General features: G+C 39.0%; 1 protein-coding gene and 1 long non-coding RNA gene across 4 annotated transcripts in view; one reads left to right on the plus strand and one right to left on the minus strand.

The window, feature by feature from the left end:
- LOC106951043 (maternal B9.15 protein) overlaps positions 1-253 on the minus strand; it is a 9,768-nt gene extending 9,515 nt beyond the window's left edge. The window contains exon 1 of the mRNA XM_015038303.1: positions 56-253. The gene's annotated coding sequence lies outside the window, so the exon portion shown is untranslated. The remainder of the gene's footprint in view (positions 1-55) is intronic.
- A 1,982-nt stretch (positions 254-2,235) lies between these two features.
- Positions 2,236-24,392, plus strand: LOC106951044 (uncharacterized). Of its 3 annotated transcripts, XR_001425741.1 has the most exons (6): positions 2,236-2,357; positions 7,073-7,218; positions 7,294-7,420; positions 7,932-8,104; positions 8,498-9,382; positions 23,679-24,392. It is a non-coding gene; the product is annotated as an uncharacterized LOC106951044 (long non-coding RNA). The 3 variants fall into 3 exon arrangements; XR_001425739.1 differs by lacking the exon at positions 23,679-24,392 and having other exon boundaries at positions 8,498-10,365; XR_001425740.1 differs by lacking the exon at positions 23,679-24,392 and having other exon boundaries at positions 7,090-7,218; positions 8,498-10,365.

Consider the following 24,392-nt stretch of genomic DNA (forward strand, 5'->3'; position numbering starts at 1 on the left):
CCTCGCTTTCGTTTCAAAAACACTAAAAGTATAGTTGAAGAGGTAAAACACTCACATTTGTTAATAAAGTATCCTTTTAGTGGAAACCCCGTGAATCTATCCGCTTTCCTCTCGTCGTGCCTGCCCGTCCGCCTGCTCTGAGTGTTGTTGGAGTTATTATGGTTCGCACATGTTGCTTCCTTGTTCTCTTGCTCTGCTGCTGCAACAAGGACGTAACGTTACCGTAAGCGTGACTCACTTCCTGTGAGTACTCGCTGACGGGCTGCCTTCCAGACCGACGCCCCAAATATGGTCAATTCAGATAACCAGCTGAACATGGAGTTTTCTTTATGGTTGTTCTACTACCTTGGTGATGAAATATGAAGTAATAAGAATGCCCCGTAACTTTCTAATAAACGAGGTCTCTTTTTACACATCCGGTATCCATTGTTCTTTCTAGCCACGTTGTTCAAAATCCTGCCACAATACAATTGATCAGTTACCATTAGTATTACTTAATACTCTAAATCAAAAAGACTGAACAAAAGCTTCCCAACACATTTTATGAACACCGGTTTTAAAAAGTTCAAAACTGCTGCGGTTTAAGTCATTTTGTGATGCCAGAAAATCTGTTTTTCTGCCTGAATGAAATATGACGCATCAACACACATCGCCTGCTGCTGCACACTGCCAACCAGCTGACTGAACGGAGGCCAACACTGCTTACAAGAAAGACAAAACGGGTCCATTTGGAATTAAGAAATATCTGTTACTATACCTTAAAAAGTGCTGCATTTTATATTTTTAAGGCTGACCAAAAGGGAAAATAATATTTAGTAGTATATATAACACAAAAATATATTTATAAAAACTAATATCTTGCATTATTATTTTTGGCAGCTGCGAGAATAATTGAATATTGAATATTTTTGAATTTAAAGAAGTTAAAAAATAATTTAGGTTTTCAAAAAATAATTAGTAAAAAAAAAAAAAAACAGAAATATTGTGAAAATGTGGTGTTTTTAGGTAAGATTAATACCCAAAAACTGATTCTCACACAGGACCATGACTATGAGTTATTAAGTTAAAAAGAACTGAGATGGAGGACTCCAAAAACTAAGTTGAGATTATTCAAAGTAAAATCAATAAAAAATATGGAAGAACAAGAAAAACGTATACAGAAAAAAATCTGTGTCATGTAACAACAGTCCCAAACAAAGTGTATTTGGGCAGTCTGGTTTCGTAATGAGAGGCTGCATGTCAAGCACAAAAATGACAAATCAGAAAACAAACAACTGAATAAATTCTCATGAAGTGTAAAGTATAAATATGGAAATGCAATTAAAGAAAAATAAGAAAATGCAAAAAGAGTCAAAATGTACAATGGGTTCTTTTCCATAGAGCCTGTTTTTGTGTTCAGTACAGGAAATGTGTAACACTTCCTGTTCTGTCCCTTCCAGAGTTACATTCATTCATTGTTTAGAAATTGGATTTGTATGCAGACACTTGTACTATTTATTCCCTCAATTAAAAAAAAAAAAACCTTTACGATGTTAACCCTGAGTTTTAAAAAAATGTCCTCAACATACCAAAAACTGAACAGAATAAGTGCTATTGTGCTAACCAGGTTCCAATTTTTGAAAAAGGCAATAGTGGAAATTAAAAGATGAAATAATACCTTACCAGATCAGAATTGATGCAGGTTAAATGATTCAGATCAGAAAAACTTCTGACAGTCTGACATTTCCACATGGCTAATCAGGTAAATATGAACAATCAGCACTCCACAGTGTTTATCTCCACTTCTTTCTCCATTGATTGTTCACGGAAATAAGGAACAGAAGATGTCAGGTCATGTCAGCCTGGACAGAAAGCCACAAATAAATTGAGATGACTTCAGTAAGTAAACAAACCGGATTAAACTCAATTGTTTATTTTTCTCTGTTATTTTCTTTCTGTCATGTTATAAAATGCTAACAATTCTTTTGATCTTTTTAAAAATTATTATTATTATTGCTATCAGTAGCATCTGAATAAGATAAACATGTTGGGCTGTACTGCGACAGACTGGCGACCTGTCCAGGGTGACCCCGCCTCCCGCCCGGAACGTCAGCTGGAGAGGCACCAGCACCCCTCCGGACCCCACTAAGGGGCAAGGGTGTAAAGAAAATGGATGGATGGATGTTGCGCTGTACTTTGTTGCTCAGTGGTTAAGCTGCTATATCCGTCTGCTACCACAAGGCGGAGCTGTAACCCTGGCAGTGCTGATGTCTCGCTCTAAAAAACACGTGTTTACTCATGGTGAACAAAAAAACCCTGCAGCAGCTGAAAAGAAAGTTGTCCAGACGTGATCCCTCAACGATGCATGTGTGATACAGGTGAGTTATGCGTGTCAACTTTATTCTCCTGCAGCAGGAGGTTTTCTATGATTTGTTTTTAAATCAGAGATGAAAGACATTTCAACCACACCCTTGTATAGAATTGTTATTTCCTCCAGGCTACCTGAAGGCTGAGATTTCTTTCTTTGAACTCTGTTGTTTTAGGCTGAAAACTACACCACAACAATGCAATTCTCACTGTAAAATCTAATGAATTTATTCAATCCAGCTTCAATGTTGGGGGCAATCAAGAATCACAACAAAATCATGTAATATTTTGTGCAAATGAGAGGAAAGCTTTCATTTTGAAACATTAAAAATGGTTTCCAAAAATAATATCAATATGAAACAAAATAACTGTAAAATTACTGAAAGTGTGAGTACTCTCACAGGCCACAATATTAGGCACACCTTTCTGTTACCAGGGTGAACCCCATTCGGCCTTCAGAACTGCTTAATTGTTTCTGCCGTAGATTCAACACGGTATGTAAAACATCAGCTATCCCATGTCCTAAATGAGATCCACTGGAGGGCAGTGAACTCATTGATGTCTATAGGGGACCAGTTTAAACAAGTTTGGTACAAGGTGTGCCAATACAAGTTTGGTACAAGGTGTGCCAATACAATATTTCCCATAACATCAAGCTACCACCACCATTCAAATTCTGAAATTAATTTAATCCTTGTCCATTTTTGTTCCATTTATGTGAATTGGATCCCTATTTTTCTGTTCTTGTTGAACAGGATTGGGACTTATTGTGGACTTCTGTGTGCAGATTTAGGCCATCTGCTTTCAGAAATGGTATTTCATATACCTTGATTGTAATCCGTCTTTAATTGACCTACAATTGCTTTTTTACAATGCTCATCTGAGCTCTCACTTAAGGTATTTTTACCTCTATTTCTTAACTTATTTTATTCCCGCTAAATAAATGTACCCAAAATAATAATACTCGGGAGTAAGATTATATCAATCAATATAGAAAGTATACTTGAAACAGCTTTTTTAATAAGAGTTATAAAACTACTATCAGTTTTAATGTTTTTATAGCATCACAAATATAAAAGTCTTATTTTACAGGAGTTCAATGATGCATCTCTCATTTAGCTTCCTCTGTTTTTAGTTTTAGGAAATAGTAAACTGTAAGCAGTGTTTCTGTGACATAGACTCGGCCTTCTTTCAACCACAGACCTCTAGCCACAACAAGGAATGAGTCACTGGGTTTCAGATCAATACTGCACCCATAAATACCAACAATAGCAGCAACACAGACTCAGAGACTGAAGGTCTGACACAGTGAAATCATATCATATTAATAATACAGCCATGGGACTGTTTGTTCTCCTCATACTCCCGCTCTTTGTTTTTTATCAGTCCAGATTGGTGTTAAAATTATCTACGTGATAATTTGGCTATTTTTATGCTTACTTTTTAAAGGAAAGACTAAATAAAAATGTCCAAATTCTTACTCCTTTGTGTGCAGTTGAAGAAGTTGAGCAAAGTATCTTAAAACACTGTAAAAATGTTGAGGACAGAAAGAAAGTGAGAAAAGTGTAAGCACTTTACAGCCCCTGTGAATGCACACACCAGACTGAAAACTATGATCTCTTTCATAACTCACTTGTATGGCATTTATGTTCCCCAATAACATATAATGTCATTATTTTTGTTGTTTTGAAAACAGTGTAAAAGCTTAAAGTTTTGTTCAATTTTACCCACATTATATTTATACAGATACAATTTCATTATTTGTTTTTGAAAAACATTTGTCCTATTAAACATTTCTTCTGTTTTACTTTTTCATCATAATCTATTTCAGATCATCAAACAAATTTTTAAAACTGGACAATTTTTAAAAAAAAATCTATAATTTATTAAGGGAAATTAAACTGAATAACAAAAGTTATATGAGCAAAACAGTTCATGCTATAAATGTCACAACAGATAAAAATGGTGCTTTTACAAATATATAAAAACAATACCTTGGTTGTTAATGGTGTATGTTCTGTTGTTAGGCACCTATTTAATTATTTACTAGTATTGCTGGTAAATACTTAACTCAAGCCATACATTGTTTGTGGATCAAGACGGAAAAGATTTTTGTTTCGCCCATTTTTCATTAGTTCATGTTTGTCACCACTAGAGGGCAGACTCGTGTCTGCTCTGTATTAGCCGATCCTGATTCTGTAGCATAAAAACCACATTGGAAGCATCAGGACCACTAGAAGCTGTTTTTGTATCCGAGAACCTCTTGTCCTCAACCTTTATATTATCTATTCTCAACAGCAGGATGATGGTTGCTGGATGTCATTAGGTAAATGTTATGGTGATGCCACTTGCCTGGGATCACATGCCAGAGTTGTATCATCCAGCACACTTGAAGGCACTTTTCTTTTTATGCAGGGCTCCGACTCTCACTCTGCCTCGTCTCTCACTCCAGCCTCACACGTGACTCTCTGGCACCTTTAGGTTGCCGCGTTGTGCGAGAACTTAGGGAAAGTGTGTTAGATCTGTGCAGAGATGTCTTATCACCCCTGGCTCAACTGGATCAAACTCACTGGCCCAGATGCCAACTCAAGAGTGAATTATCGCTGAGAGGGTGCCTGAGAGAGATGGAAATAGACAGAGAGGAAAGAGGGGGGAGGTGAGAGGTAGAAATGTGTTTTATAGAGTGGGTGCCCTTTTTTGTATTGATTAGCAATGTTTTGGCTACAGATGGAAATTAAATTGCTTTCTCTCTCCTTTGTTTCCCTCCTGACTTGCTACTTTTTCTTTACTCTTTGTACTTGTTGACATCCTTCCCACTCATTTTTCTCCTGAGCTGAACCTGTGTAGGCAATCTTCATCACTAGCTGTAAGACTGATTGCTTTACGCTCTCCTCAAGCAATTTCTTTGTTTCCCGAAAAGTCACAGGTAAGTTTTGCTCATTAGATTTTCTATCCATTAACTAATCCTGACGCAGCCCTCCAGATCTCACCTATGCCTCTGCATAGTTCTTCTTAAAACAAGTGATTCCGTCCCCCTCCTCCCAAACTCTTTATCTGCTCAATTGCTGGTCTAATATTCTTCTATGATAATAGGAACCCAGAGAGAGATGCACAGTCCACAAACGTGCAACCTTTCCAGTCTCATGCGGCTCACAGGTGTCATGATTTTGCAGATAAGTATTGGAAATGAGACCACTTGACCTCGAAACGTGATAGCGCTTTTGCAGTAGCGGCTCCTTTTCTGAACGCGTCTGGCTGTATCAATGGAGCCCACACGCATGCACCGCATGCAGCCCGCTTCGCCTTTAAAAACATATTGATTTCTCTCTTTCACGGGGAGCTTAACGCGATCGATTGCAGGGGCCCTTTCAAGATCAGCGCCAGTATAAGCATCTCTTCCCCTAACGCACATGCTGCCTTTTCCCCTCAGGTAATGATTGTCCTTGGTCTGGGGGAATAGTTTGTCTGCATTTAGAAGAAGTGTTTCTCTTTTCATCCAATCCATCTCCCTCCTCCTTGTGTTGCCAACACTGTGGTTAGGTATGGAACATGAATTTACTTCCTGAACAACAACAAAAAAAAATGAATCAAATGCAGAGCACACCTTCGTTGACGGCTACAGATTTAGCACCTCCTTTTTCCACCTGTTAGTGGTTCCACATCTTTGTGCATCTGCATCCCAGCACAACCAAATGTGTACTCCATGTTCTCTAAGGTTTTTATGCAGACTTTTCCCACTTTAGATGAAATAAGATGCTTCTTGTAGTGACCTGCCAGTTTCTGACATCAGTCTGAATAAAGTATGACCCACACTTCACTTTCGTTTGAGTTGCTTGACAGCTTTCATGTCTGCTTGCTTCAAGTCGCCAAACAACATCTACATGAGATCAAGATCTGGACTTTGACTAAATCAAAGTCCAGATTTAAATTATCTTCACTGTGACTAAAAGTTGAATTGCTCTGCAAATCTTGTGGATGATGCCATTCCTTCCTTTTTTTCTCTATAAATACTGTAAAACTTGGCAACAGCTCTGTTTTTCACAGCTTTTCTCAACAAGAGTGGAAGCAGCAATATTGTCATTTCCCACATTTCTTGCATTTTGATCGCCTTTATTTTAGTTCCTTTATTTTATTCCCTTGACTACGGTCTAAACACAACATCCACTTCTGCTGCAACAATCATTAAAGTATGTTATGATTAACCTTCACAATGAAAAACTATCTAGATTGATAATTGAAAAATGTTTGGAGAGAATAAAGCGATTGTCTTCAGTTTTCTTGCTGAATGAGCTTGTGTTCTTAGTCTCAATGGGGGAAAAATAACTTTCTTGAATCATTTATATGTCCTCCCTGCTCTTTGGAAACTCAGCTATGAACGTGAAACTCTCACTACAGAGTTTCAAATATTTGTGGTATGAACAGGCTTTAACTTTATTAACTCAAATATTTTATATGTACAACAGATTTTTTCCCCCAGTGCATTCCAAATTATGCAATATCTTGCAAAGCATTAATAAATGTAACCGTGTCACATTTTGCTAGATCGCGACTGAAAAACTTCAATGTATTTTAATGGGATTTTGTGTGATAATCGAACATAAAGCAGAGTGCAGTTGTGAGGTCAAATGGAAAACGATGAATAGTTGCCAACCATTCTACTATAGAGCTGAAAGTATGTTGGTTGTCATCTTGTCAGAAGGTGAAGCCAGTTTTAAATCTCTACCAGGTTTGTTCTGCATTCAGGTCTTCCCATCATCCCATGGACTCTGACCAAGGTGCTGCAGCATGACGCCTACACCACCTTGTTTCAGAATGGAAATTGTGTGCTTAGAATAATGCATGGTATTCATTTTGCTCAACACATATGTGCAGGTATGTCTACTGTCCCCTAGCTTGCTTATAATAAACTGTAAATGGGAGTTTCCCCATATTTTTTCTTCTGTCCAGACTGTCTATGAGATGTGTCTAAAGATTCTTCCAGAGGAGCTGTGGATCTCTGCAGCTCCTCTTGAGTTACCACTGGCATCTGTGACGCTCCTCTGATAAAGGACTCTTTCCTGACCCATCAGAGTAGGTAGGCGGCCATGTTTGAACTCTGGATGACTGTATTGATAGTAGAGTAGAATTGTCTTAACTGGATCTTAATAAAGGTTTAAATCTAAAGGGGTCTGAAAGTAAACAAACGCCACAGTTTTAGATTTATTTGTAGAAAATATTCAAAACTTATAATTTTCCTCCGCTTCATTTGTGCTCTGACTTGTCTTTATCTTTCACATAATATCCCAATAAAACCAGCAGATGTACGTGGTTCTAAGGTGATAAAATGTAAAACTGTTCAAGGGGTGTAAATACTTTGGCAATTTGATGTATGTAGTGATAAAATGTACAATTCCCTACAGTCTTAACTGAAGTAAATATACTTTAATTCTCATTTATAATTTAAAGCTCAGCTGAGTATGCCTTGGTTTTTACCATGATTAAGACCTAAGTGTGCAGAGCTATTAATGATTTAATTCAGATGTTTGAGTTTTATAATGATTTGAATTCACATGATTTATCTTGAATCTGTACTTTGCTCCCCAAAGTCAAGTGCTGCATGTGAAACTCCTTGCAACGTGCAGAACAATCAAATCTCTGCCGTGACAAGTGGTGCGTTCTCCTATGCCCCCACTGGCCTGCTATCGACTCGCAGCTCTCTCTCACACCCCAGCTTCCCCCCTTCCCGCCTCCTGCTGTCTCAACAATTAAATCAGTCAAGGTGAGTAGACTTTCCATTCCTCTACAATAAAAAAAAGCAATCGCTTTTTTTTTCTTTGCATGCAACCTTTTGCAGATTTGTGAGGTTGTGCTGATCTTAAACTTGCACCCGTCTGACGTCATGCTTTCATGATGTCATCCTGTAAGTTCATATTTCAAATGCAGTCCGTTTTAGAATAGTTCTGCTGCAAACTTGGTGCATGCATCCACCGCAGGGAAGAAAAAAAAAAAGATTTTCGCTATGTTTTGGTCATAGCTTTTCTGTTGTACAGCACATGTATTTCTAAAGTTGATCCTCCAGAGCCGTGAATAACCAAACCTTTCCCCCTCCCCCATCTGTATTTCTCTTTCTGCCCCTTTTTGCCCCTCTGTCCTGTTCTGTCTCTCCTGCAAGCTGACTCTCTTTCCTGTGTGCTGGGGGCCAGCAGAGGGGAAGTACACAAGGAAAGAAAAGCACTCCCTGAGTTCAAGTGCACAGGCTTTAAAGACACAGCTGGCTTCAGCAAACCGGACCAATCGACGAGGGAAAATCAGCCGTGGAAGAGCAGAATAATACACCGCTGACAACGTGGTGGTGTACGTGGAGGCGGTATGGGAATTGTCTTATAAAGAGATGAGATATTTGAAAAAAAGAAAAAAAAGAAAAAGAAAATCCCAACAGGAAAACTGAGGAAAAATGTCTCCTCCCCTTTTTTTTTTTTTCTCCATATATACTCCCTCCCACCTTGGGCTCCCTCCCTCGCTCTCTCCTTCGTTTCTATCCTGCATACATATACACACTCCCACAAACACGATGACTGATGTCTTTCCCTTCTCCAGCCCGCTCCGATTTTCTCAGCAGCCCTTTCTGCAGCTCCAAGACTTTCCATTTGTTCTCGGGTGAAGCATCCGGTGGAACTGGTTGTGCAGAGCTCTGGCACATGTTGTCCCAGATACACACTCAGCAGCAGTGGATCAGCGTGCCTCTCACTTTACCGCCTGTGACTTTATCCGCTGCCTTTCCCCTCCAGCGCTCCTCCTCGCAGGACCGACTTCCTTTGTCCATAAGGCATGTTTTCCTTTCAAAGTGCTGAATGCCAAGGGGATGAAGAACAGACAAATGGTGCTTGCGGAGAAGATGGGGAGGCATCAGTGGATAAAATCTGACACTACTTGAGTGCCGTGGAGATGCCAGAGTGCAAAACGACTTAAAAAAAAACCCCACAAACGAGACTAAGAATGAGGGAACGGAGAGAAAGAATCAGATTGGAATCGGGAAAGAAGAAACTTTGGAAAAAAGGTAAAAAAAAGAGAATAAATTAACTAATAACAGTTTATTGTGAGCTTGATTTACAAGAAATACATTCGTAGCTCTGTGTTTTCTGTGTTTTCTGGTTTTCGCTGTGTGCGTTTTTGTGTTCTCGGCTCTGTTTGGTTTTGTCCTTTACCTCCCTCCCGCCTTGCAACGTTTTCCCACGAGTCCCAGCTGTTGTCCCCTAGCTGAAAAGGCACGTTTGCTCAAAGAAAACTTGTATAAAATAAGTTCAGTTCTAGCTGATGGCTTGGCGTTGGTGCTGGGGCCCAGACAGGAACGATGAAGGAGAAGGAAGAGTAAAATTTTGCTGCTCTGTTATTCTTTCCCTTGTAAATTGCTACTCCGCTATCTCGGTGTCCTGTGAGTGGTTTTGGACTTGTGTTACTTATTCTACTTTCTGCTGATATGAATCTGAAGAATGACACAAAGTATTCGAATCATTCGTCCGTCATCCTCCCCGCCTCGAAATCGACGCGGCCCACCCCTCTACTTCCCGTCTCTGTTTGTTTTCGGTCTCAGTATGCATTCCCCGTTATACGGCTACAAACTAAACATCATCTCTGTTCTTCTAAACATCCACAAACATTGAAAGTAGCAGTCTGAATCCCCCAACGCTTTGTGCCCAAGCCTACACATGACATGATGAAGTGTGTTTGCAAACCTCCCTCCATTGTTTCATAGGGACAGACGTTTTTGAGGAAACCTTCTCATCTTCGTTGATGCTCCTCATAAGATTGCCCATCTTCATCTCCAAATGTAACAAGTTCTCGCTCTATATTTGAACTCTCAATGATTGGTGCTCTGCCATCTGCCGCCATTTGGCAAAGAGCAAGTGTGGGGTGTGTTCTGATCAGTGGATCAAAAATTATCAAGTAACGTTCGCTCGATGATTTCAATAGACGGTGCTAACGAGATCGAACTCCAGCCGAAAATAATGAAATAAAGCAGACATTGTTACAACGATCTAACATTAAACTTTGGTATTTGTCTCTTTTCCAACTGCATGAATAGGTTGTGGTAAAATTGCCTTAAAATAGAAAGTTGAACTCAAGCAATGAGAGTTTATTTTGTTCATGTGAACTGACTGATTTAAACTAGAGACGCAACAATCTGTCTCACAAATTAACCCTTCCTGGGCTCTGATCAGCGATCACATCATCAGTCATTTGTTTTTTTTTCCCTTTTCAAGAAGCGCATCAAAGCTAAGAACGTTCACCAGTTACGATCTGTGAACTTCTCACCTAACAGCTACATTTAATGCGCTTTTATTATTACAAAAAGCCAAATTAAGATAAGGGTCAAATGTAGATCCATTATTTTCTGTTTGTTTTGAAACTTCTTTCTCAATTAAGGAGCAAGCAGCACATTTTCTGAGGGCTATAAAAAATGGAATCAGTCAAAATAAGAATTGGTCGGCGAGTCCAGCGTGAAAACCTGAAATCGGTGGAGGCAGGGAAGAGTCCGATTTCTGCTGGGTAAAAGTCCATTTCACACTCAATCAGCTCTCACTTTATTAACAATGAAAAATATGTTCCGGACATGACACTTATGTGCTGGGTTTTCTCAAATGTTCACTTTTTGAACATGGGAAAGGTTTAATCAGACAAATTAAAACACACGAGTGAGAGAGAGAAGTGGTGTGAGACACAGATAAAAAATATATATATATATATATATATATATATATATATATATATATATATATATATATATATATATATATATATATATATACATACCATTTAAAAATGTCAAAGTGTCTTTAATAAAATGCCAGAGAACATGCTGGAGAAGTTTCTCCAGATTTAAGCAACATAATAACACAGCATGCCCCTCCTGTACTTAATTCTGCTGGTCACTGCCTCCTCTAGTTTTTGATTGTGTGTGTGTATATATATATATATAAAACTGAAGGAATGTCATCCATTACTCTGATTAAGGGAGCGATTCTTTAAAACTACAGGTGGCAAGCTACAAGCAGTGCACATGTGAATCCAGATACCCAAGCAGCTAGCCTGACTAATTAACCAGATATCAGCTCGTTATGCCTGTGTGACTCTATAAATAGCAAAAAGTATAAGCACTTACAAAACAAGAACAGAATCTTTATTTTTCATTCAAGTCTCAGCATGAAAACCACAGTTATATGATGGATTATTTTAGCAGCAGAGGGAACAATTGTTGCTCCTCTATTTTAAGTTAATTCCTTCATCTTATAATTTTAGTTTTAAATTTCTCTCTCCATACCACGATGCTGGTAGGTTTGCCACGTTATCTCGCCACGGCAGTGCAAGGTGGCAGGACCTCTGCAGGGATAAAATGTGGTTCCTTTCTCATCCAGCTCTTTGTAAACTTTCATTCTGACCCCAAAACACCAGAGAGTTTACAGGTACTTCTATTGTTTTGTTTTTTATTCTAAATATCCTCTTTTATTTTCTTTTTCTATCTCTTTGCTATCATTCCTTTGTAGGTTTTGACACATGTATGCAAGTCATGAAGCTGCTTTGACATAAATATATCCGTTCTGCTATGTTTGTGAATCAAAAGTTTAATTTTTCCAGAACTACAAGAGCAATGAATATGTCAGGGCTATTGAGAGTCGCTCTCATGTGATAACACTTGAATTGTAAAAGCTTTTCAGACCTTCAGCTCATCTCAACAGGACGGCTTTCATGTAACAACTCTGTACACTCTGGCAGAAATAATGGATTGCCTTGGATCATTTTAGTAAAAAATAAAAATAAAGAATCCATTGGGTATGTTAATTCTTTTCAACTCCGCGCTGCCACTCACTGCTCCCCAGCACATCTACACATCAGTGTGGCCAGAAAGGCATTTATTTGCTTCACTTTTGAAAACATAACTCGCCCTTCGCTATCAATTATGCAGCTCGGGTGTGAAAGGGACGGGAACAGGGCCACACGCAGCAGGCTCCGAGGTCCGGCACGGAGAGAAAGTGCCGCACAATGTGACCGCTGTAGATGTACGCAGCCGCTCTCTCACGGCCTGAGCGAGAGCCGTTCCCCCTGGACTCGGTGTTCCAGTTGCATCAGTGTTTGTCTGCCTTCTCTAGGACACGGGGGCTGAAATGGGGCTGGAGCAGAAAGCTCCATCTGGATACCCAAAGGGCTTCTCTACATTATTAGAACAGCACTAATACTCTTTGTCTCCGTCGCGCTGAAGTCCACTACCAGTTTAAATCTCTTACGTTGTGTTTGGTTCTGATGCAGGAGGTTTATTTGTATTTCTAATTTGCATTTAATTGCACTCATCTGGCAGTTGCAAACAAGTTGCTGCTAACCGTAGTTATTTTGTAAAATGGGATGAGAGAATTCAGATTTGATAAGCTTGCTATCCAAAGCACACCTGGAAGTCCGCACTGCTAAAAAAAAAAAACAATATTAAAGGTTTTGGAATGGCTTAGTCCAAGTCTTGACTTACATCTGAATCAGATTCTGTTGTTTAACTTTACACAGAAAAACCCATGTTGTGGTGGAATTAAAAATAATTATGAAAATAAGAGTGGGTCAAAATTCCTTCTGAATGACGTGAATGCCAGTGTTTGCAGATGCTTGATTGCAGTCGTTGCTGCCAAGGTTGCGCAGCCAGTTATTAGGTTTAGGAGCCAATTACTTTTTTACGGGATTGTTGTCTGAGATTAAAGGCAACAATGCTTTGATCTCAGGCAACAACTAAGTGTGTTAATTGCTGCCTGAGGCTCTTAAGTGTGCCGAAAAAAAAGCAAAAGTAAGAAAATTGAAAAATATTCATACTCTCTGATTCTAAATTAATATCTTGTTGATTATTTTAGTTATAACAATGTCATCTCTCGTATTTATTTGTCTTGTTTTCCATACTTGCTCACAGAATAACCCACAAACTTCAGTGTTTTTCTGAGGGCCGCCGGCAAACCTGCACTCTGCCGTTTCATGGACATGTCGCTCGTTGCTTGCCAACTGCTGTTTTAAAACCCGCATTAGTTTAAAAACAGGAACAGGGTGGCACTACTTTTCCACAATTGACTGTCTGTATGTTTTTCAACTGGAAATATTCCCTCCCTGCTGTATTTGTCAGTCTTGTAATTGAGAGAAAAGTGCAGCAGGTTCCAGCTGACCAGCATTATGCAACAGGTGTGGGAGGGGCAGCGCCGTGTCCTGTGTTCCCTACAGCCGCACGAAAATCTGACCACTTCTGAACTTTACCCGGCACCTGGTAAGGAACTTAGGCAGACTTAGTGACATGAAGGAAAGGTTGAACATTTAAAATGTATTTTATAAAACCAACGTTTACTTTTATTCCCCACCGGTGCTTAATGAGATCCTAAAGCGTACAACACAGACACCGTTTTAAATCTTCACCTTCAAAACCACTTCTTAAAGTCCAAGTCAGTCTGGACTGGCTCTGTTATATAGTTTATAAACTGTATAATACCTGACATATCCACTTACTTTGTGTTTGTTTTTGTTAGTTTTCCCATTCTAGTACAGTTTCACTGTAACTGAGTAACTCACTTTGTTTCAATTTTTTCATGACTGTTAAACAATGTCTTAATCTTTAATTTTTTCTAAGCTAGAGCTTTAATATGATGGCCTCGGCCATCATTTTAAAGAAGATCATTTCAAGCTGCAATAAATTAAGACCAAACTACATGGCTGCAAGGGACAGTAATGAGCTAACATGTAATTGCAATATGTGAATGCCGAGTGTTAGGTGGTGTTGGAAAAAAAAATAATAATAATTTCCCTTCCTTAGTGAGCATTTCAAAAAGGCCTGACAAATAGAAATATTCCTCTCAGCAAGCATTTTTGATTTTTAGATCCTACAATTCAGCTTGACCCAAGAAAACATGAGGAACTTGAGAACAGGGTGTGTGCCGTTTCAGTGAAAGAGTAAGTCAGAAAATATTTTCTGGTCTTATTTAGACAAATCAGAAATGTTTCGCAAATTATAACTTGTTGATTTTGGTGCCAAAGAAAGAAACCAAAACGAAGAAATTAACTGATGCAAAAGCAACAGTGAGGTAAAGCAAAATTTGTCCCGTATTGGTGCAGGAATGCAACCGCACAAATATAAGTGAGTTAAATTTGAGGATCTTTGATCTCCACTGACGTGGTGCAGCAAAAAGGGGACAAAATGCAAGTTTTGTTTACTTATCTTAAAAAAAAATCATTTTTGAGAAGGGGCTCTAAGAAATCTTAACAGTAAAATGAAAGACATAGAAATGCCCATCTTGAGCTAATGGAAGGTCATAGGTCATTCAGAAAACTCACTATGTTAAAGATCTGCCTACACCATGCTTGTACACAAAATGAATAATGAAGGTTTGTTTTAGTTAACTTGACCTTCTTGCATATTTCTTATACACTGCAAACACATAACCAGCTCTTTATTTCAAAAGTCTGACGTGGGGACTCTCTTGAGAGATGTGCAGATATGTTGTATAATTTCCTTGTGCTTCATTTGGAAATTACTTGATATTTATGGCCAGTTGTTATACATCTAGTTTGATATGATAGAAAGGCAGCTGTAGCTTGAACTACCATCTCGAAGGCGACATCCCGTCTTGTCACAGGTTCACCAACATTGGATCGTGACATTGCAAAAAACCTTTTTCTGGTCTGGTGCGTCTCAATTTGAGCTGCAGCATTCAGGGATAATGCATCATGTCAAAGCTCAAATGCTAAACGTGATCATAACTAAGTGCTCTCCAAAGCCTCTGGATCTCAGGGTAAGAGAGAGTACTTTTTTAGGATGCATGTGGCAGGAGATTTGCGTCATGGATGTGCATCCAAAAAAAATGTGCAGCAAATGCAAGATGCTGACAAGAGTCTGTAAGAAATGCTTCCAACATCAAGTTAAAAAGTGTCTCAACCCAATACTGGCAAGGTGCACCTAATAAAGTGGCCATTGAGTGCAGATGCAAGACAATCATTCATAATAACACACCTATTGTACAACAAAATCCCGCAGATTGCCCTTCTGTGGGTGCGAGTTAATGTTTTCCACAACACCAAACAGTGCTGAAATTATTTCCAGTAGGCGAGTCGATATCAATGAATAGCTTCCCGGTGGATTCGCCAGGTGGCCGCCTCGTGTGCTCAGGAGCAGGCAGAGGCGGCAAGGTGGGGGTTAATATTTGCAGGCTGCAGGAATGTGTTTGGAGTCAGCAGCGAGAATTCCTCAGTTTTGCATTAGTAGGTCACAGTGCTGCCTCTTAGCTCTCCCATATCAATCCCCTCCTGCCTGTCTCCTCTTTCTCTCTGCACAGCTCTCATCTTTATTGCCACGTTCTTTCCCATCTCGTTTTTGATGCACATCTTTTTCTCTTTCTGTGCTCTCTCTCCCTCAACTTTTGATCCTCACCATTTCCCCTCTTCTCTCCAGCGCCTTAGATGTGTCAGACATCCTTAGAGCCCCAGGAGTTGGGGGTTGGGGAGGAGGTAAAAAAAAAAGAGAGAGAGAGAGATAGAGAAAATGTATGAGGGTACTAATGTTAGTGCAGGGTCCTCATTTATGATTTACGGGGCAGGTTTCTGACATGCAGTCCTTGTTGATGTTATCAGGTTTCGTCGATTGTTTTCATCTGTGTTTTGCTTTGCTTAAGTAAATTAGGTTTTTAAAATAAGTTTATGTAAAGGCATTAGAAATTTCACAGTGAGCTGACTGAAACGACTCATTGACTAGTTTGTATTATAGATTTGTTGCAGATACCTAATTTTCCTTAAATTAATTTATTCCCATTCATGTGTGTCTCTTGCTTTACGGATATTGACTGGACTAAAATATGTTTCTTGTCTCAAACTAAACAGCAGCATAAATGAATCCCCTTGAATATATATTTTTTAATTACTTTACATAAGGTTGGGTGATGTAGAATTTAATCCAGTGAGGATTTGGCAGCCCTACATGATTCACAGGAAGAACGCACCGCAAATGGCTTTACAGACAAACCCACTGTTATATGAGAGTAATAAACCAGAAATATGTTTTGTATGCTGATGCATTAGGTGCTTATATGTTGTTTCCATTTTATAAATGATGTTGAAGATGATGAGTGCGGTATCAAAAACAGATGAAGGGTCAATGAAATATTAAAGAAGCCTTTTTTTAGAACATCTCCTTTGGTTTGTAGTTGAATGTGACTGTAAATGCTTCCTCATCTGGCATAAAAATCTGACATCTCCCTCAGACCAGGTCCCACAGTAATTAAACCGTGTTCATCCATTTACCTCTGGTTAAAACTAGAAAATAATTTCAGAAAGCAGCATCGCATTGACAGTCTGACAAGGTGATGGTCGTTTGATGGTCTGGAACTGTTTTACTGCTTCGGGTCTCAGCCCCCCCCCAAGAAAAAACAACTTCTGAATTGGTCTAGTCACAGTCCAGAGTTAAATCTGATTGAGATGCTGCTGTATCACCTTAACCAGGTCATTTACATATGAAATGCCTCCAGTGCAGCTGAATTAAAACAACTCTGCAAAGAAGAGGACGTCAAAATTTGTTCTTCAGACTTGTTGCCAGTTTTGACTGCTAAGAGTAGAGTAGCGCGTTATGTTTGTACGGTTGGTTTGCACAGCTTTTTGACACGATCTGAAAACTACTTCTTTGTATTTACTTTGGTTATCTTGGACTGATACACAATGTATAATCTGAAGACAAAAAAAGCAAGATCTGAAAAATGTGAAAGGGGGCAGATACTTCTTCAAGGGCCGATGCAGCTAGCCTTGCCGAAATGTACGAATGCTACTCGTCACATTGAGCCTTCTTGTTTTTATGTCAGTGCTGGTAAAACTCCAACTCTGTTGATATAATTTGAAAAACATCAATGCCACAGAATGCTGAATGTTTTTTCAAGAAACTGAGAATCTCCACTTTTTTTTTTCTTTTTACAACGGAAAAGGGATTAAAAAATCACAGCTGTGGACGTCCTAATGCCAAACACACATTACAACACTCTTTTGTGTTTTCTTTACAATAAGAACAAACTGTTGATGAAGCCCTGATTTTGAGCTGCTGGAAATGATCTATTGTTCTTTATTTTTGTGTCAGTATAGGATTGTAGCCTTGGTGCTGTCAGTCGCCTGCAGGTCAAAATAGTTCTGGTTTGTCACTCAGTTTTCTTTTTTTTATTTTTTATTGGGTGCCAAACATGTTGCCATGAAAACAATTTAAAAGTGGCAACATCATCTTTGAAATGCTTGAATAAATGTCACCAGCCAGGCCTGCTCACAGGCTTTACTTCACTCTGTCAAGACAGACAGTAGGTGTTGCTTTCATTTTGTACTTTAAAATACGAGTCTCTGATACGAATCTGGGTTTTTACAAGGTCTTAAAAAAGTCCAAAAATTGATCAAGTAAATTTGAGGCCCTATAAGCTTTTAAATATGCCTAGATTTTTAATACTAATGCTAACACTTAATTCATTGCTTCTTTCCTTTTTTTTTATTTCAATTAAATATATTTGTTTTGTGCGATATTTGATTATTCTGTATGTGTTGCTGTGGAGGAATTTGTGTAGAAAATTAGTCCATGATCCAATAAGGTAGAGCCTAACAAAATTGTGTCAAAAGGAATATTCAATAAAAAAATAAAAAAAAAAAATAAAAAAAACACTACAGTGCTTATGAAAATGAGATTCTGGATGTCTAAGCAATTAAAATCAAACAGTCACTCTTCTATTATCTTCTAAGAGTGTTTTTGGTCAAGGAAAGACAAACATTTTATGCTTCTTTGCTTGAAATCAGGGAATTAAATCCAGTAGTTGGCTGAAACCTGTCATCAGCAGCCCAGTGTTTGCTGCAGTTTTGGAAATTGGCTGAACTCGTGGTGACATGACCAAATAAAAAAGCATTAGTTTAAGTCGACAGGCATTGTTACCTTGCGTAAAAGAAGGAATAAGTAAGCTAAGTAAATGTTTTATCTTCTTAAGTCAATCAAGTTCCTTTTCCTCAATTTCCTCAAATGTTAATGGGAACTGAAAGTCTTTCAAAACGACTAAACTTAGCATAATGACAATTCTGAAATTTGCAGAAAACACTCGCCTCATTTCTCCTAGTAACTAATATTAATTTTGATTAATAACAGAAAAGAGAAAGCCTAAAAGGTGGACAAATACAGCATTCAGTCTCGCCTTTCTCACCAACAACACTGATACTCACACTCCTCCCAGCAGGTGGCGGTAATGCCTCCTAAAGTTCGTTTGCCAACTGCAAAGTTGATGCACAGAAGGTGGAGTAACAAACTTTGGAGTCGGCTCAGTGTAAAACATTGAAACGTTGTCGAAAGCACAGACAACAGAGCTGTTTGTTACAAAAGTCCTGCTTGGTCCACCAAGAAATATAAATCTACAACTAATATGGCTATGAATGTGAATCTGTTTAAAATGTCCTCTGTCAGCCAAAATGTAGTTGAAAACTCATTGGTATTGTGTGAAATATTATTTCATAAAACATGATTAATTTACAGTTCAGTATTTACAAACTTCAAATGAGTTAATAAATTTGACATTTGTCTATACTGGGTTCTTTTTTTTTGTGTGGCTTTTTTCAAGCAAAGATCAAATATTTTTTAATCACTGTGCCAATAAAAAGAACACCTCTAGTTCACATGAAATAACTCTTTTGCTATTCAATTAAGCAAAGAGGCAAAAATATGTAAGTCAGATTTATGCACTTTAAGCGTATTAATTTACTGACAGTGGTTTGAAGTGTCACTACGTCTCCTCTGGTAGCATATTGATGGCATTCACAAGGCTCTCCATTACACTTTGCAGTGATAGACATGCTCTGCGATGGTGTTGGAGGTGTGAGTGATGCCTGCATCACACATCGTCTCCCTCGAGCGTGCCAGTTCTCTGGTGCCAGACAGAGAGAGGAAGAGAAGGAGGAGGAGGAAGGGAGAGCGTGGTGTGAAGAAAGCAAAGGGAAAATACAGATGAAAGCATGAAGAAATAAAGTTGTTCAAGAACTGGAGACAAAGTGGGTTTGAAGTGAGACAAAAAGCATCGAGAAATGAGGGAAAGGGTTTCATGTCGGACAATAAACGAGGTGGAGGATTTGCTTTTGCATTTAATGTCAGTCAGATGGGCCAGTATTATTGTTATGGTATTATATGCTTGGCAAAAACACCACCATTTCACAGCATTCAATTCAATTCGGTTTATTTATATAGCTGCGTTTCACACAACACGTCATCTCAAGGCACTTTACCAAAATGTGAATTGAATTTAGTTTTATATGATCCAAATTGATCGTATAAAACCAAACAATGCTGCCAATGTTGGTGTGTTAATGGGTCATTTTAACAAAAATTGTCTAAATATTATTTAAAACAACAACAAAAAAGCTACATTATCTACAACTCGTGAAGGGACTTTATTCTTTAATTGCAATAATAGTAATGCATTTTATACATAGTGGTTTCTAAGTACTCTTAATAAATCAAACAATGCAACATAGCAAATAAAAACAAACAAAAAGACCATCCACTTAAAAACCTGCACTAAATTTATTGCTTTTAAATATTCAATATGTTAGATGTTATATATTGCCACTTTGGCAGTTTTACACTTAAACTGACTTTAAATTCATCTCACTACTTGTGACTAGAGTGGAAATTAATGGTTAATTTTTCAAAAATATTTTTATTTGAAAATACCTACTTTCTAAGTCATTACCATAAATAAAACTTATTTTAGACAGATTAAATATGGGCATACTCGGTAACAGTAATGGTTTTTTTATCCATTTTAAACAAGGACATTTATAGACTTTTGGAGATAATGTGAAGTCAAATTATTTTTTAGTCCAGGTCGATAGTTGTACCAACCCAAACCTGGTTATTGAGTCATTTATGCTTTATCATTTTGATAAATTAAGCTTCACAGCTGCAGCTTCAGACCTCTGTTACCTTGATGAGAGTGATGGGAGGTGCTCCTTTAGTTTCCATGCCAACACTGTCATCGTTTTTTGCAGCTGGTAATACTTCAAAGCAATCAATTCGTTTTTCTTGTCAACAGATATGCACAGTCGCCTTTTCTTTTTTTTTTTTTCGTACTGTGCAGTAGGCCTGTCCTGATAAATTTTACTGGATGATAAATTGCCCCAGAAGTTATTGCAATAAGCGATAATATTGTTACTTAGAGACAATTTCCAAGCAATGTAATGGTGAAGGCATAATAATAATGCAAAAACACAATCTCAAAGACTAAAAAACTTAAAATCTTAATGAACATTTAACACTGGAACTGGAAAACGTTTTACAATATCCAAAATAAACAAAAGAAGAAAAAAAAAACAAATAAAATGAATTACAAAGTCTTTGTAAACAAAATTGTCCTTAAAAAAAGGACAAGTTCAGACCAGACTGAAGACATTTATCATCCAGTTTTTGGTAGAAAGAGAAAAACGATAAATCATGCAAATGAAAATCATTTTAATTTATCATGCAATTAATTGATTTACTGTTTATTGTGATGGGCCTACTGTGTAGTAACAGGTGGAGGAGGGGCACCACTTGGTGCTCCATAAGCCAGAGAAAACGCCTTTAGCTTTTGCATTTTCTCTCATCAAATGGTCTTTGACTTTACCTTCACACGGCTCGGTAAAACATTTAACATCCTTGTCCTGATTCTCAGAATCACTTCAGCAGCTTTCTCTGATCGAACGCAGTGTCAAAGCAACTTTAACAAGTCAGGGATGAACAGGTCCATAGTGGAAGGGAAACCTGCTGTCTCCAGCTGCTCTCTGGTCAGCGTGGGTCAGCAGGGTCACGTTTGTAAGATGAAAGGAGCGGCTCCGGTTGGCTGCTTCCAAAGGGGGGAAGAAGAGGTCAGGAAGTGGCCCCAGCACAAACACCAGACTCATTGTACAAGTTCAAGGTAACACTGAAAAGGGTTTTCATTCACTTAGCTCAGCCTGTGACCGGTCTGCGTTTTTTTTTTTTTTTTAAGGGGCTCATAATTGGAGGAAAACATTGCCCTTGGCATCGTCTGACGCTGGTGTCATGCCGATATAATTGTAAACTAATTATGCCACTTTTATCTATTTAATTAGGGGTTTTGATGCTGACTTGAGGGGCTGGCTGGGGAAAGGGACAGCAGAAAAGTTTCTTAAAATGTAAAATGTGCTCAGATGTGACCTGTGCTCAGGTGCTCCTTCAGACAATGAACAAGGTCACAGCCAGAGGGTCAGATGTCGGCCCACCTCCTCTCCTCCGTCCCTCTCTGTTGTGTCTGCTCACTCGTCAGCTCCTCATTAAGTCCTCACAGGGGAATTTCCTGTTCGCCTCCTTTGCTTCTCCGTTCCTGCTCAAAATGGAGCAGCGTATTAGCTCTTTTTACAAAGCATGAATAATTAAATCCTTCACAGTTACTGTGCTGACGATGGGAACTAACGGCTTAAAGGTTGTAACCACACGCCAGGAATGCAAACTCCCCTTAAAGCAGAACCGAAGCAGCTGAAATTGCCAAACCTTTGCAAAGTCGAGGCTTGTAATTGATGACTTTGTGCGTTCAATAAAATACAGTACAACACACAAACACGCACACGCGCGCGCAGAGAAACACACTGGCAAATAATTCAGCGTCTGACTCACTCCCTTTAACAGAAAGTCAATAACAATACAGGAATGATTAATCAGTCTCTCTGTGGCCCCTCCCTCGCTGCTCACCACCTTCCACTCTCTCTTCTTAACCCCTCTCGCCCTCTCTCAGGCTCGCTATCGATCTGAATGCATTTGCTTCCCATTTATCCGTTAGCATCCCTCCCCCCATCGCGTATGCGCTGCCGCCGCATCGAGCGGCCACAAAGAACCTTTTTACTCAGGAGTGTCTTACAGGGGCGCAAACGGCACACACCGATGCGGCAGCGCGCGTCGACGCGGCGTGCACGCCCTCCTACACTCTCGCGGACTCTGCACTTGGCCGCATTGCACCGAGGGATTTGGCTTGATTATTCCGGGGCCGCGTTGTAGTGCAAATTAGGAGGGGTCCATTTCACAGTGCAGGTGCATTACATGTGTGTGTATTTGTGTTTGTATGTTGCGTGCGCGCGCACACGCACGCACACACACACACACACACACACACACACACACACACTAGCCGTAGGACAAAGCGGTGTTCTTAAAGGTTTAACTGACTAACTCCCCCCCCAACCAGATTTCCCCAAGCTCCCCTCTTGCCATTCTGGATGGTGGCACACAGGTTGCCATGACACCAGACTGTTTTGTCTGCCCTTTGACCTCTTTAAGGGGTTCTGTGGTAAATCAGGCATTACATGAGAGGGCCAAATACAAGAGTGGGGTGGGAGGGAGGAGGACGGACCGCGTTTCCTCTGTAAAAATGAGGTCCAAAAGGTTCCTCTATACATCCGCTTTGTACCGAGCGAGAAGGTGGGGAGCCTCCATGAGGCTCGCAGCGAAACAAAGACACATGTGCACATGAAGGCACGGCAGCGCTCTGCAAGGGTAAATGAACTAAGCTGAAGCTCCCAGGAGGTGGGGAGTTATTATGCTCATTGTGCAGTTGGCCAGCTAAAGCTGTTTGGCTGCTTCTTTTGAAGTTATATTTATCAAGCCAGAGCAGGAGGCTTAGCACTCGGAGCTGGTGTGCAGCTTTGTCCACGCTGCAGAATGTCTGCGTGCGTGTGTGTGCGTGCACAGAAATAGCTTTCAGATTTTGAGATTTGAACACCCTCAAATGTGGATCTAAATAGTTTTGACAGGAGCAAATTTAAGCTGCCATTTTGCCTCCAGTAACGTTTTTCTCTGGCACCTTTAAGCAGTGAAACTTTGAAATGAAGCTATCTGACAGACTCAGCATCACTGACCCACTGCAGGTCATGTTGGGGTGACTTGGGTAATATCCAAATTGCATCTATTATTAACAACACTTAAGGAGCAGCAAACAAAACAAATTGAGCATCAAATAATTATAATGTAACCCATAGCTTAAATGTCCCTTTTGCTCTATTAATTCTCCTTATTTATGGGTTATAATTTTTATTTTAATGCGCTGTTCTCTCTTTGTTTCACCTACTTTATGTATTCAATTAACTGTCTTAACTTACAGATAAATGTCGACTTTAAGCATTTTTTCTAGTATTCAAATTATTTAAAAGGCAGAGGTCATTAAAATTCAGTTTGACAGAAAGATCAAGTAAAACAGACTTATTATGTGATCCTCTCATTCACTGCCGGTTAACTTTGACTCCTTGTTTTTTGCAGCTTTACTTCCTTTTAATGTTTATGCCTGATGTTTTTGTGTGTGTGTGTTTTTCAGCTGGCTTCAGCTTCGGCTTTATGAGGCGCAGGCCATGATGTAAGTGATTTCAAGGTAACATCTTTCCGGAATATTTCTGTACACTTATCTCCAATTTCACAGCATGAAATATTTTTTACACAATACACAAACAGACACCCACAGATTAGACGGCTGTATTAATGACAAAGGCTCATGGGAATTTGGCCAGTCTAACCCTCGAGGAAAATAATGAATTTAGAAAGAAAGAATAAAAAAAGATGGAAGGAAATAAGGGAGGTAGAAGCCAAAAGAAGAGAGGAAAAGACAAACATCAGACTTTGGTTGCAGTAGGTGTAACTGCATGATTTTTCCAGATAATTTATGACAGTGCTGGATATTTTTTATCTTTTGGGGGACTAAATATGCCCTCCGGATGTCCATAACACATTCAAGCTCTTGACGTGAGAATTTCTTTGATGACAAAAGATTTTGCCAAAGACGCTCGATAAATCTCACAGGTACAAAAAGCTTAAAAAGCAGGACATATTCTGTGAGATAAGTGCTGCTACTAAATTTAGCCTATGTTTAATAAAGGCAGTTAGATACTACTATACATTTATTTGTTTGAAATTTCTGTGTGAATGAGTTTTCTTACAGTCTAATAACATCTCATGTCTATGTCCTGCTTTTATTGTGTTTTGCTCTTTATCTTTTTTATCTTTTAATGTATGCCAAGTTTTTCTAGCACATAGT

Source organism: Poecilia latipinna, unplaced genomic scaffold (genome assembly GCF_001443285.1).
Source record: "Poecilia latipinna isolate Pla-1442-1.1 unplaced genomic scaffold, P_latipinna-1.0 Scaffold437, whole genome shotgun sequence".
NCBI lineage: Eukaryota > Metazoa > Chordata > Actinopteri > Cyprinodontiformes > Poeciliidae > Poecilia > Poecilia latipinna.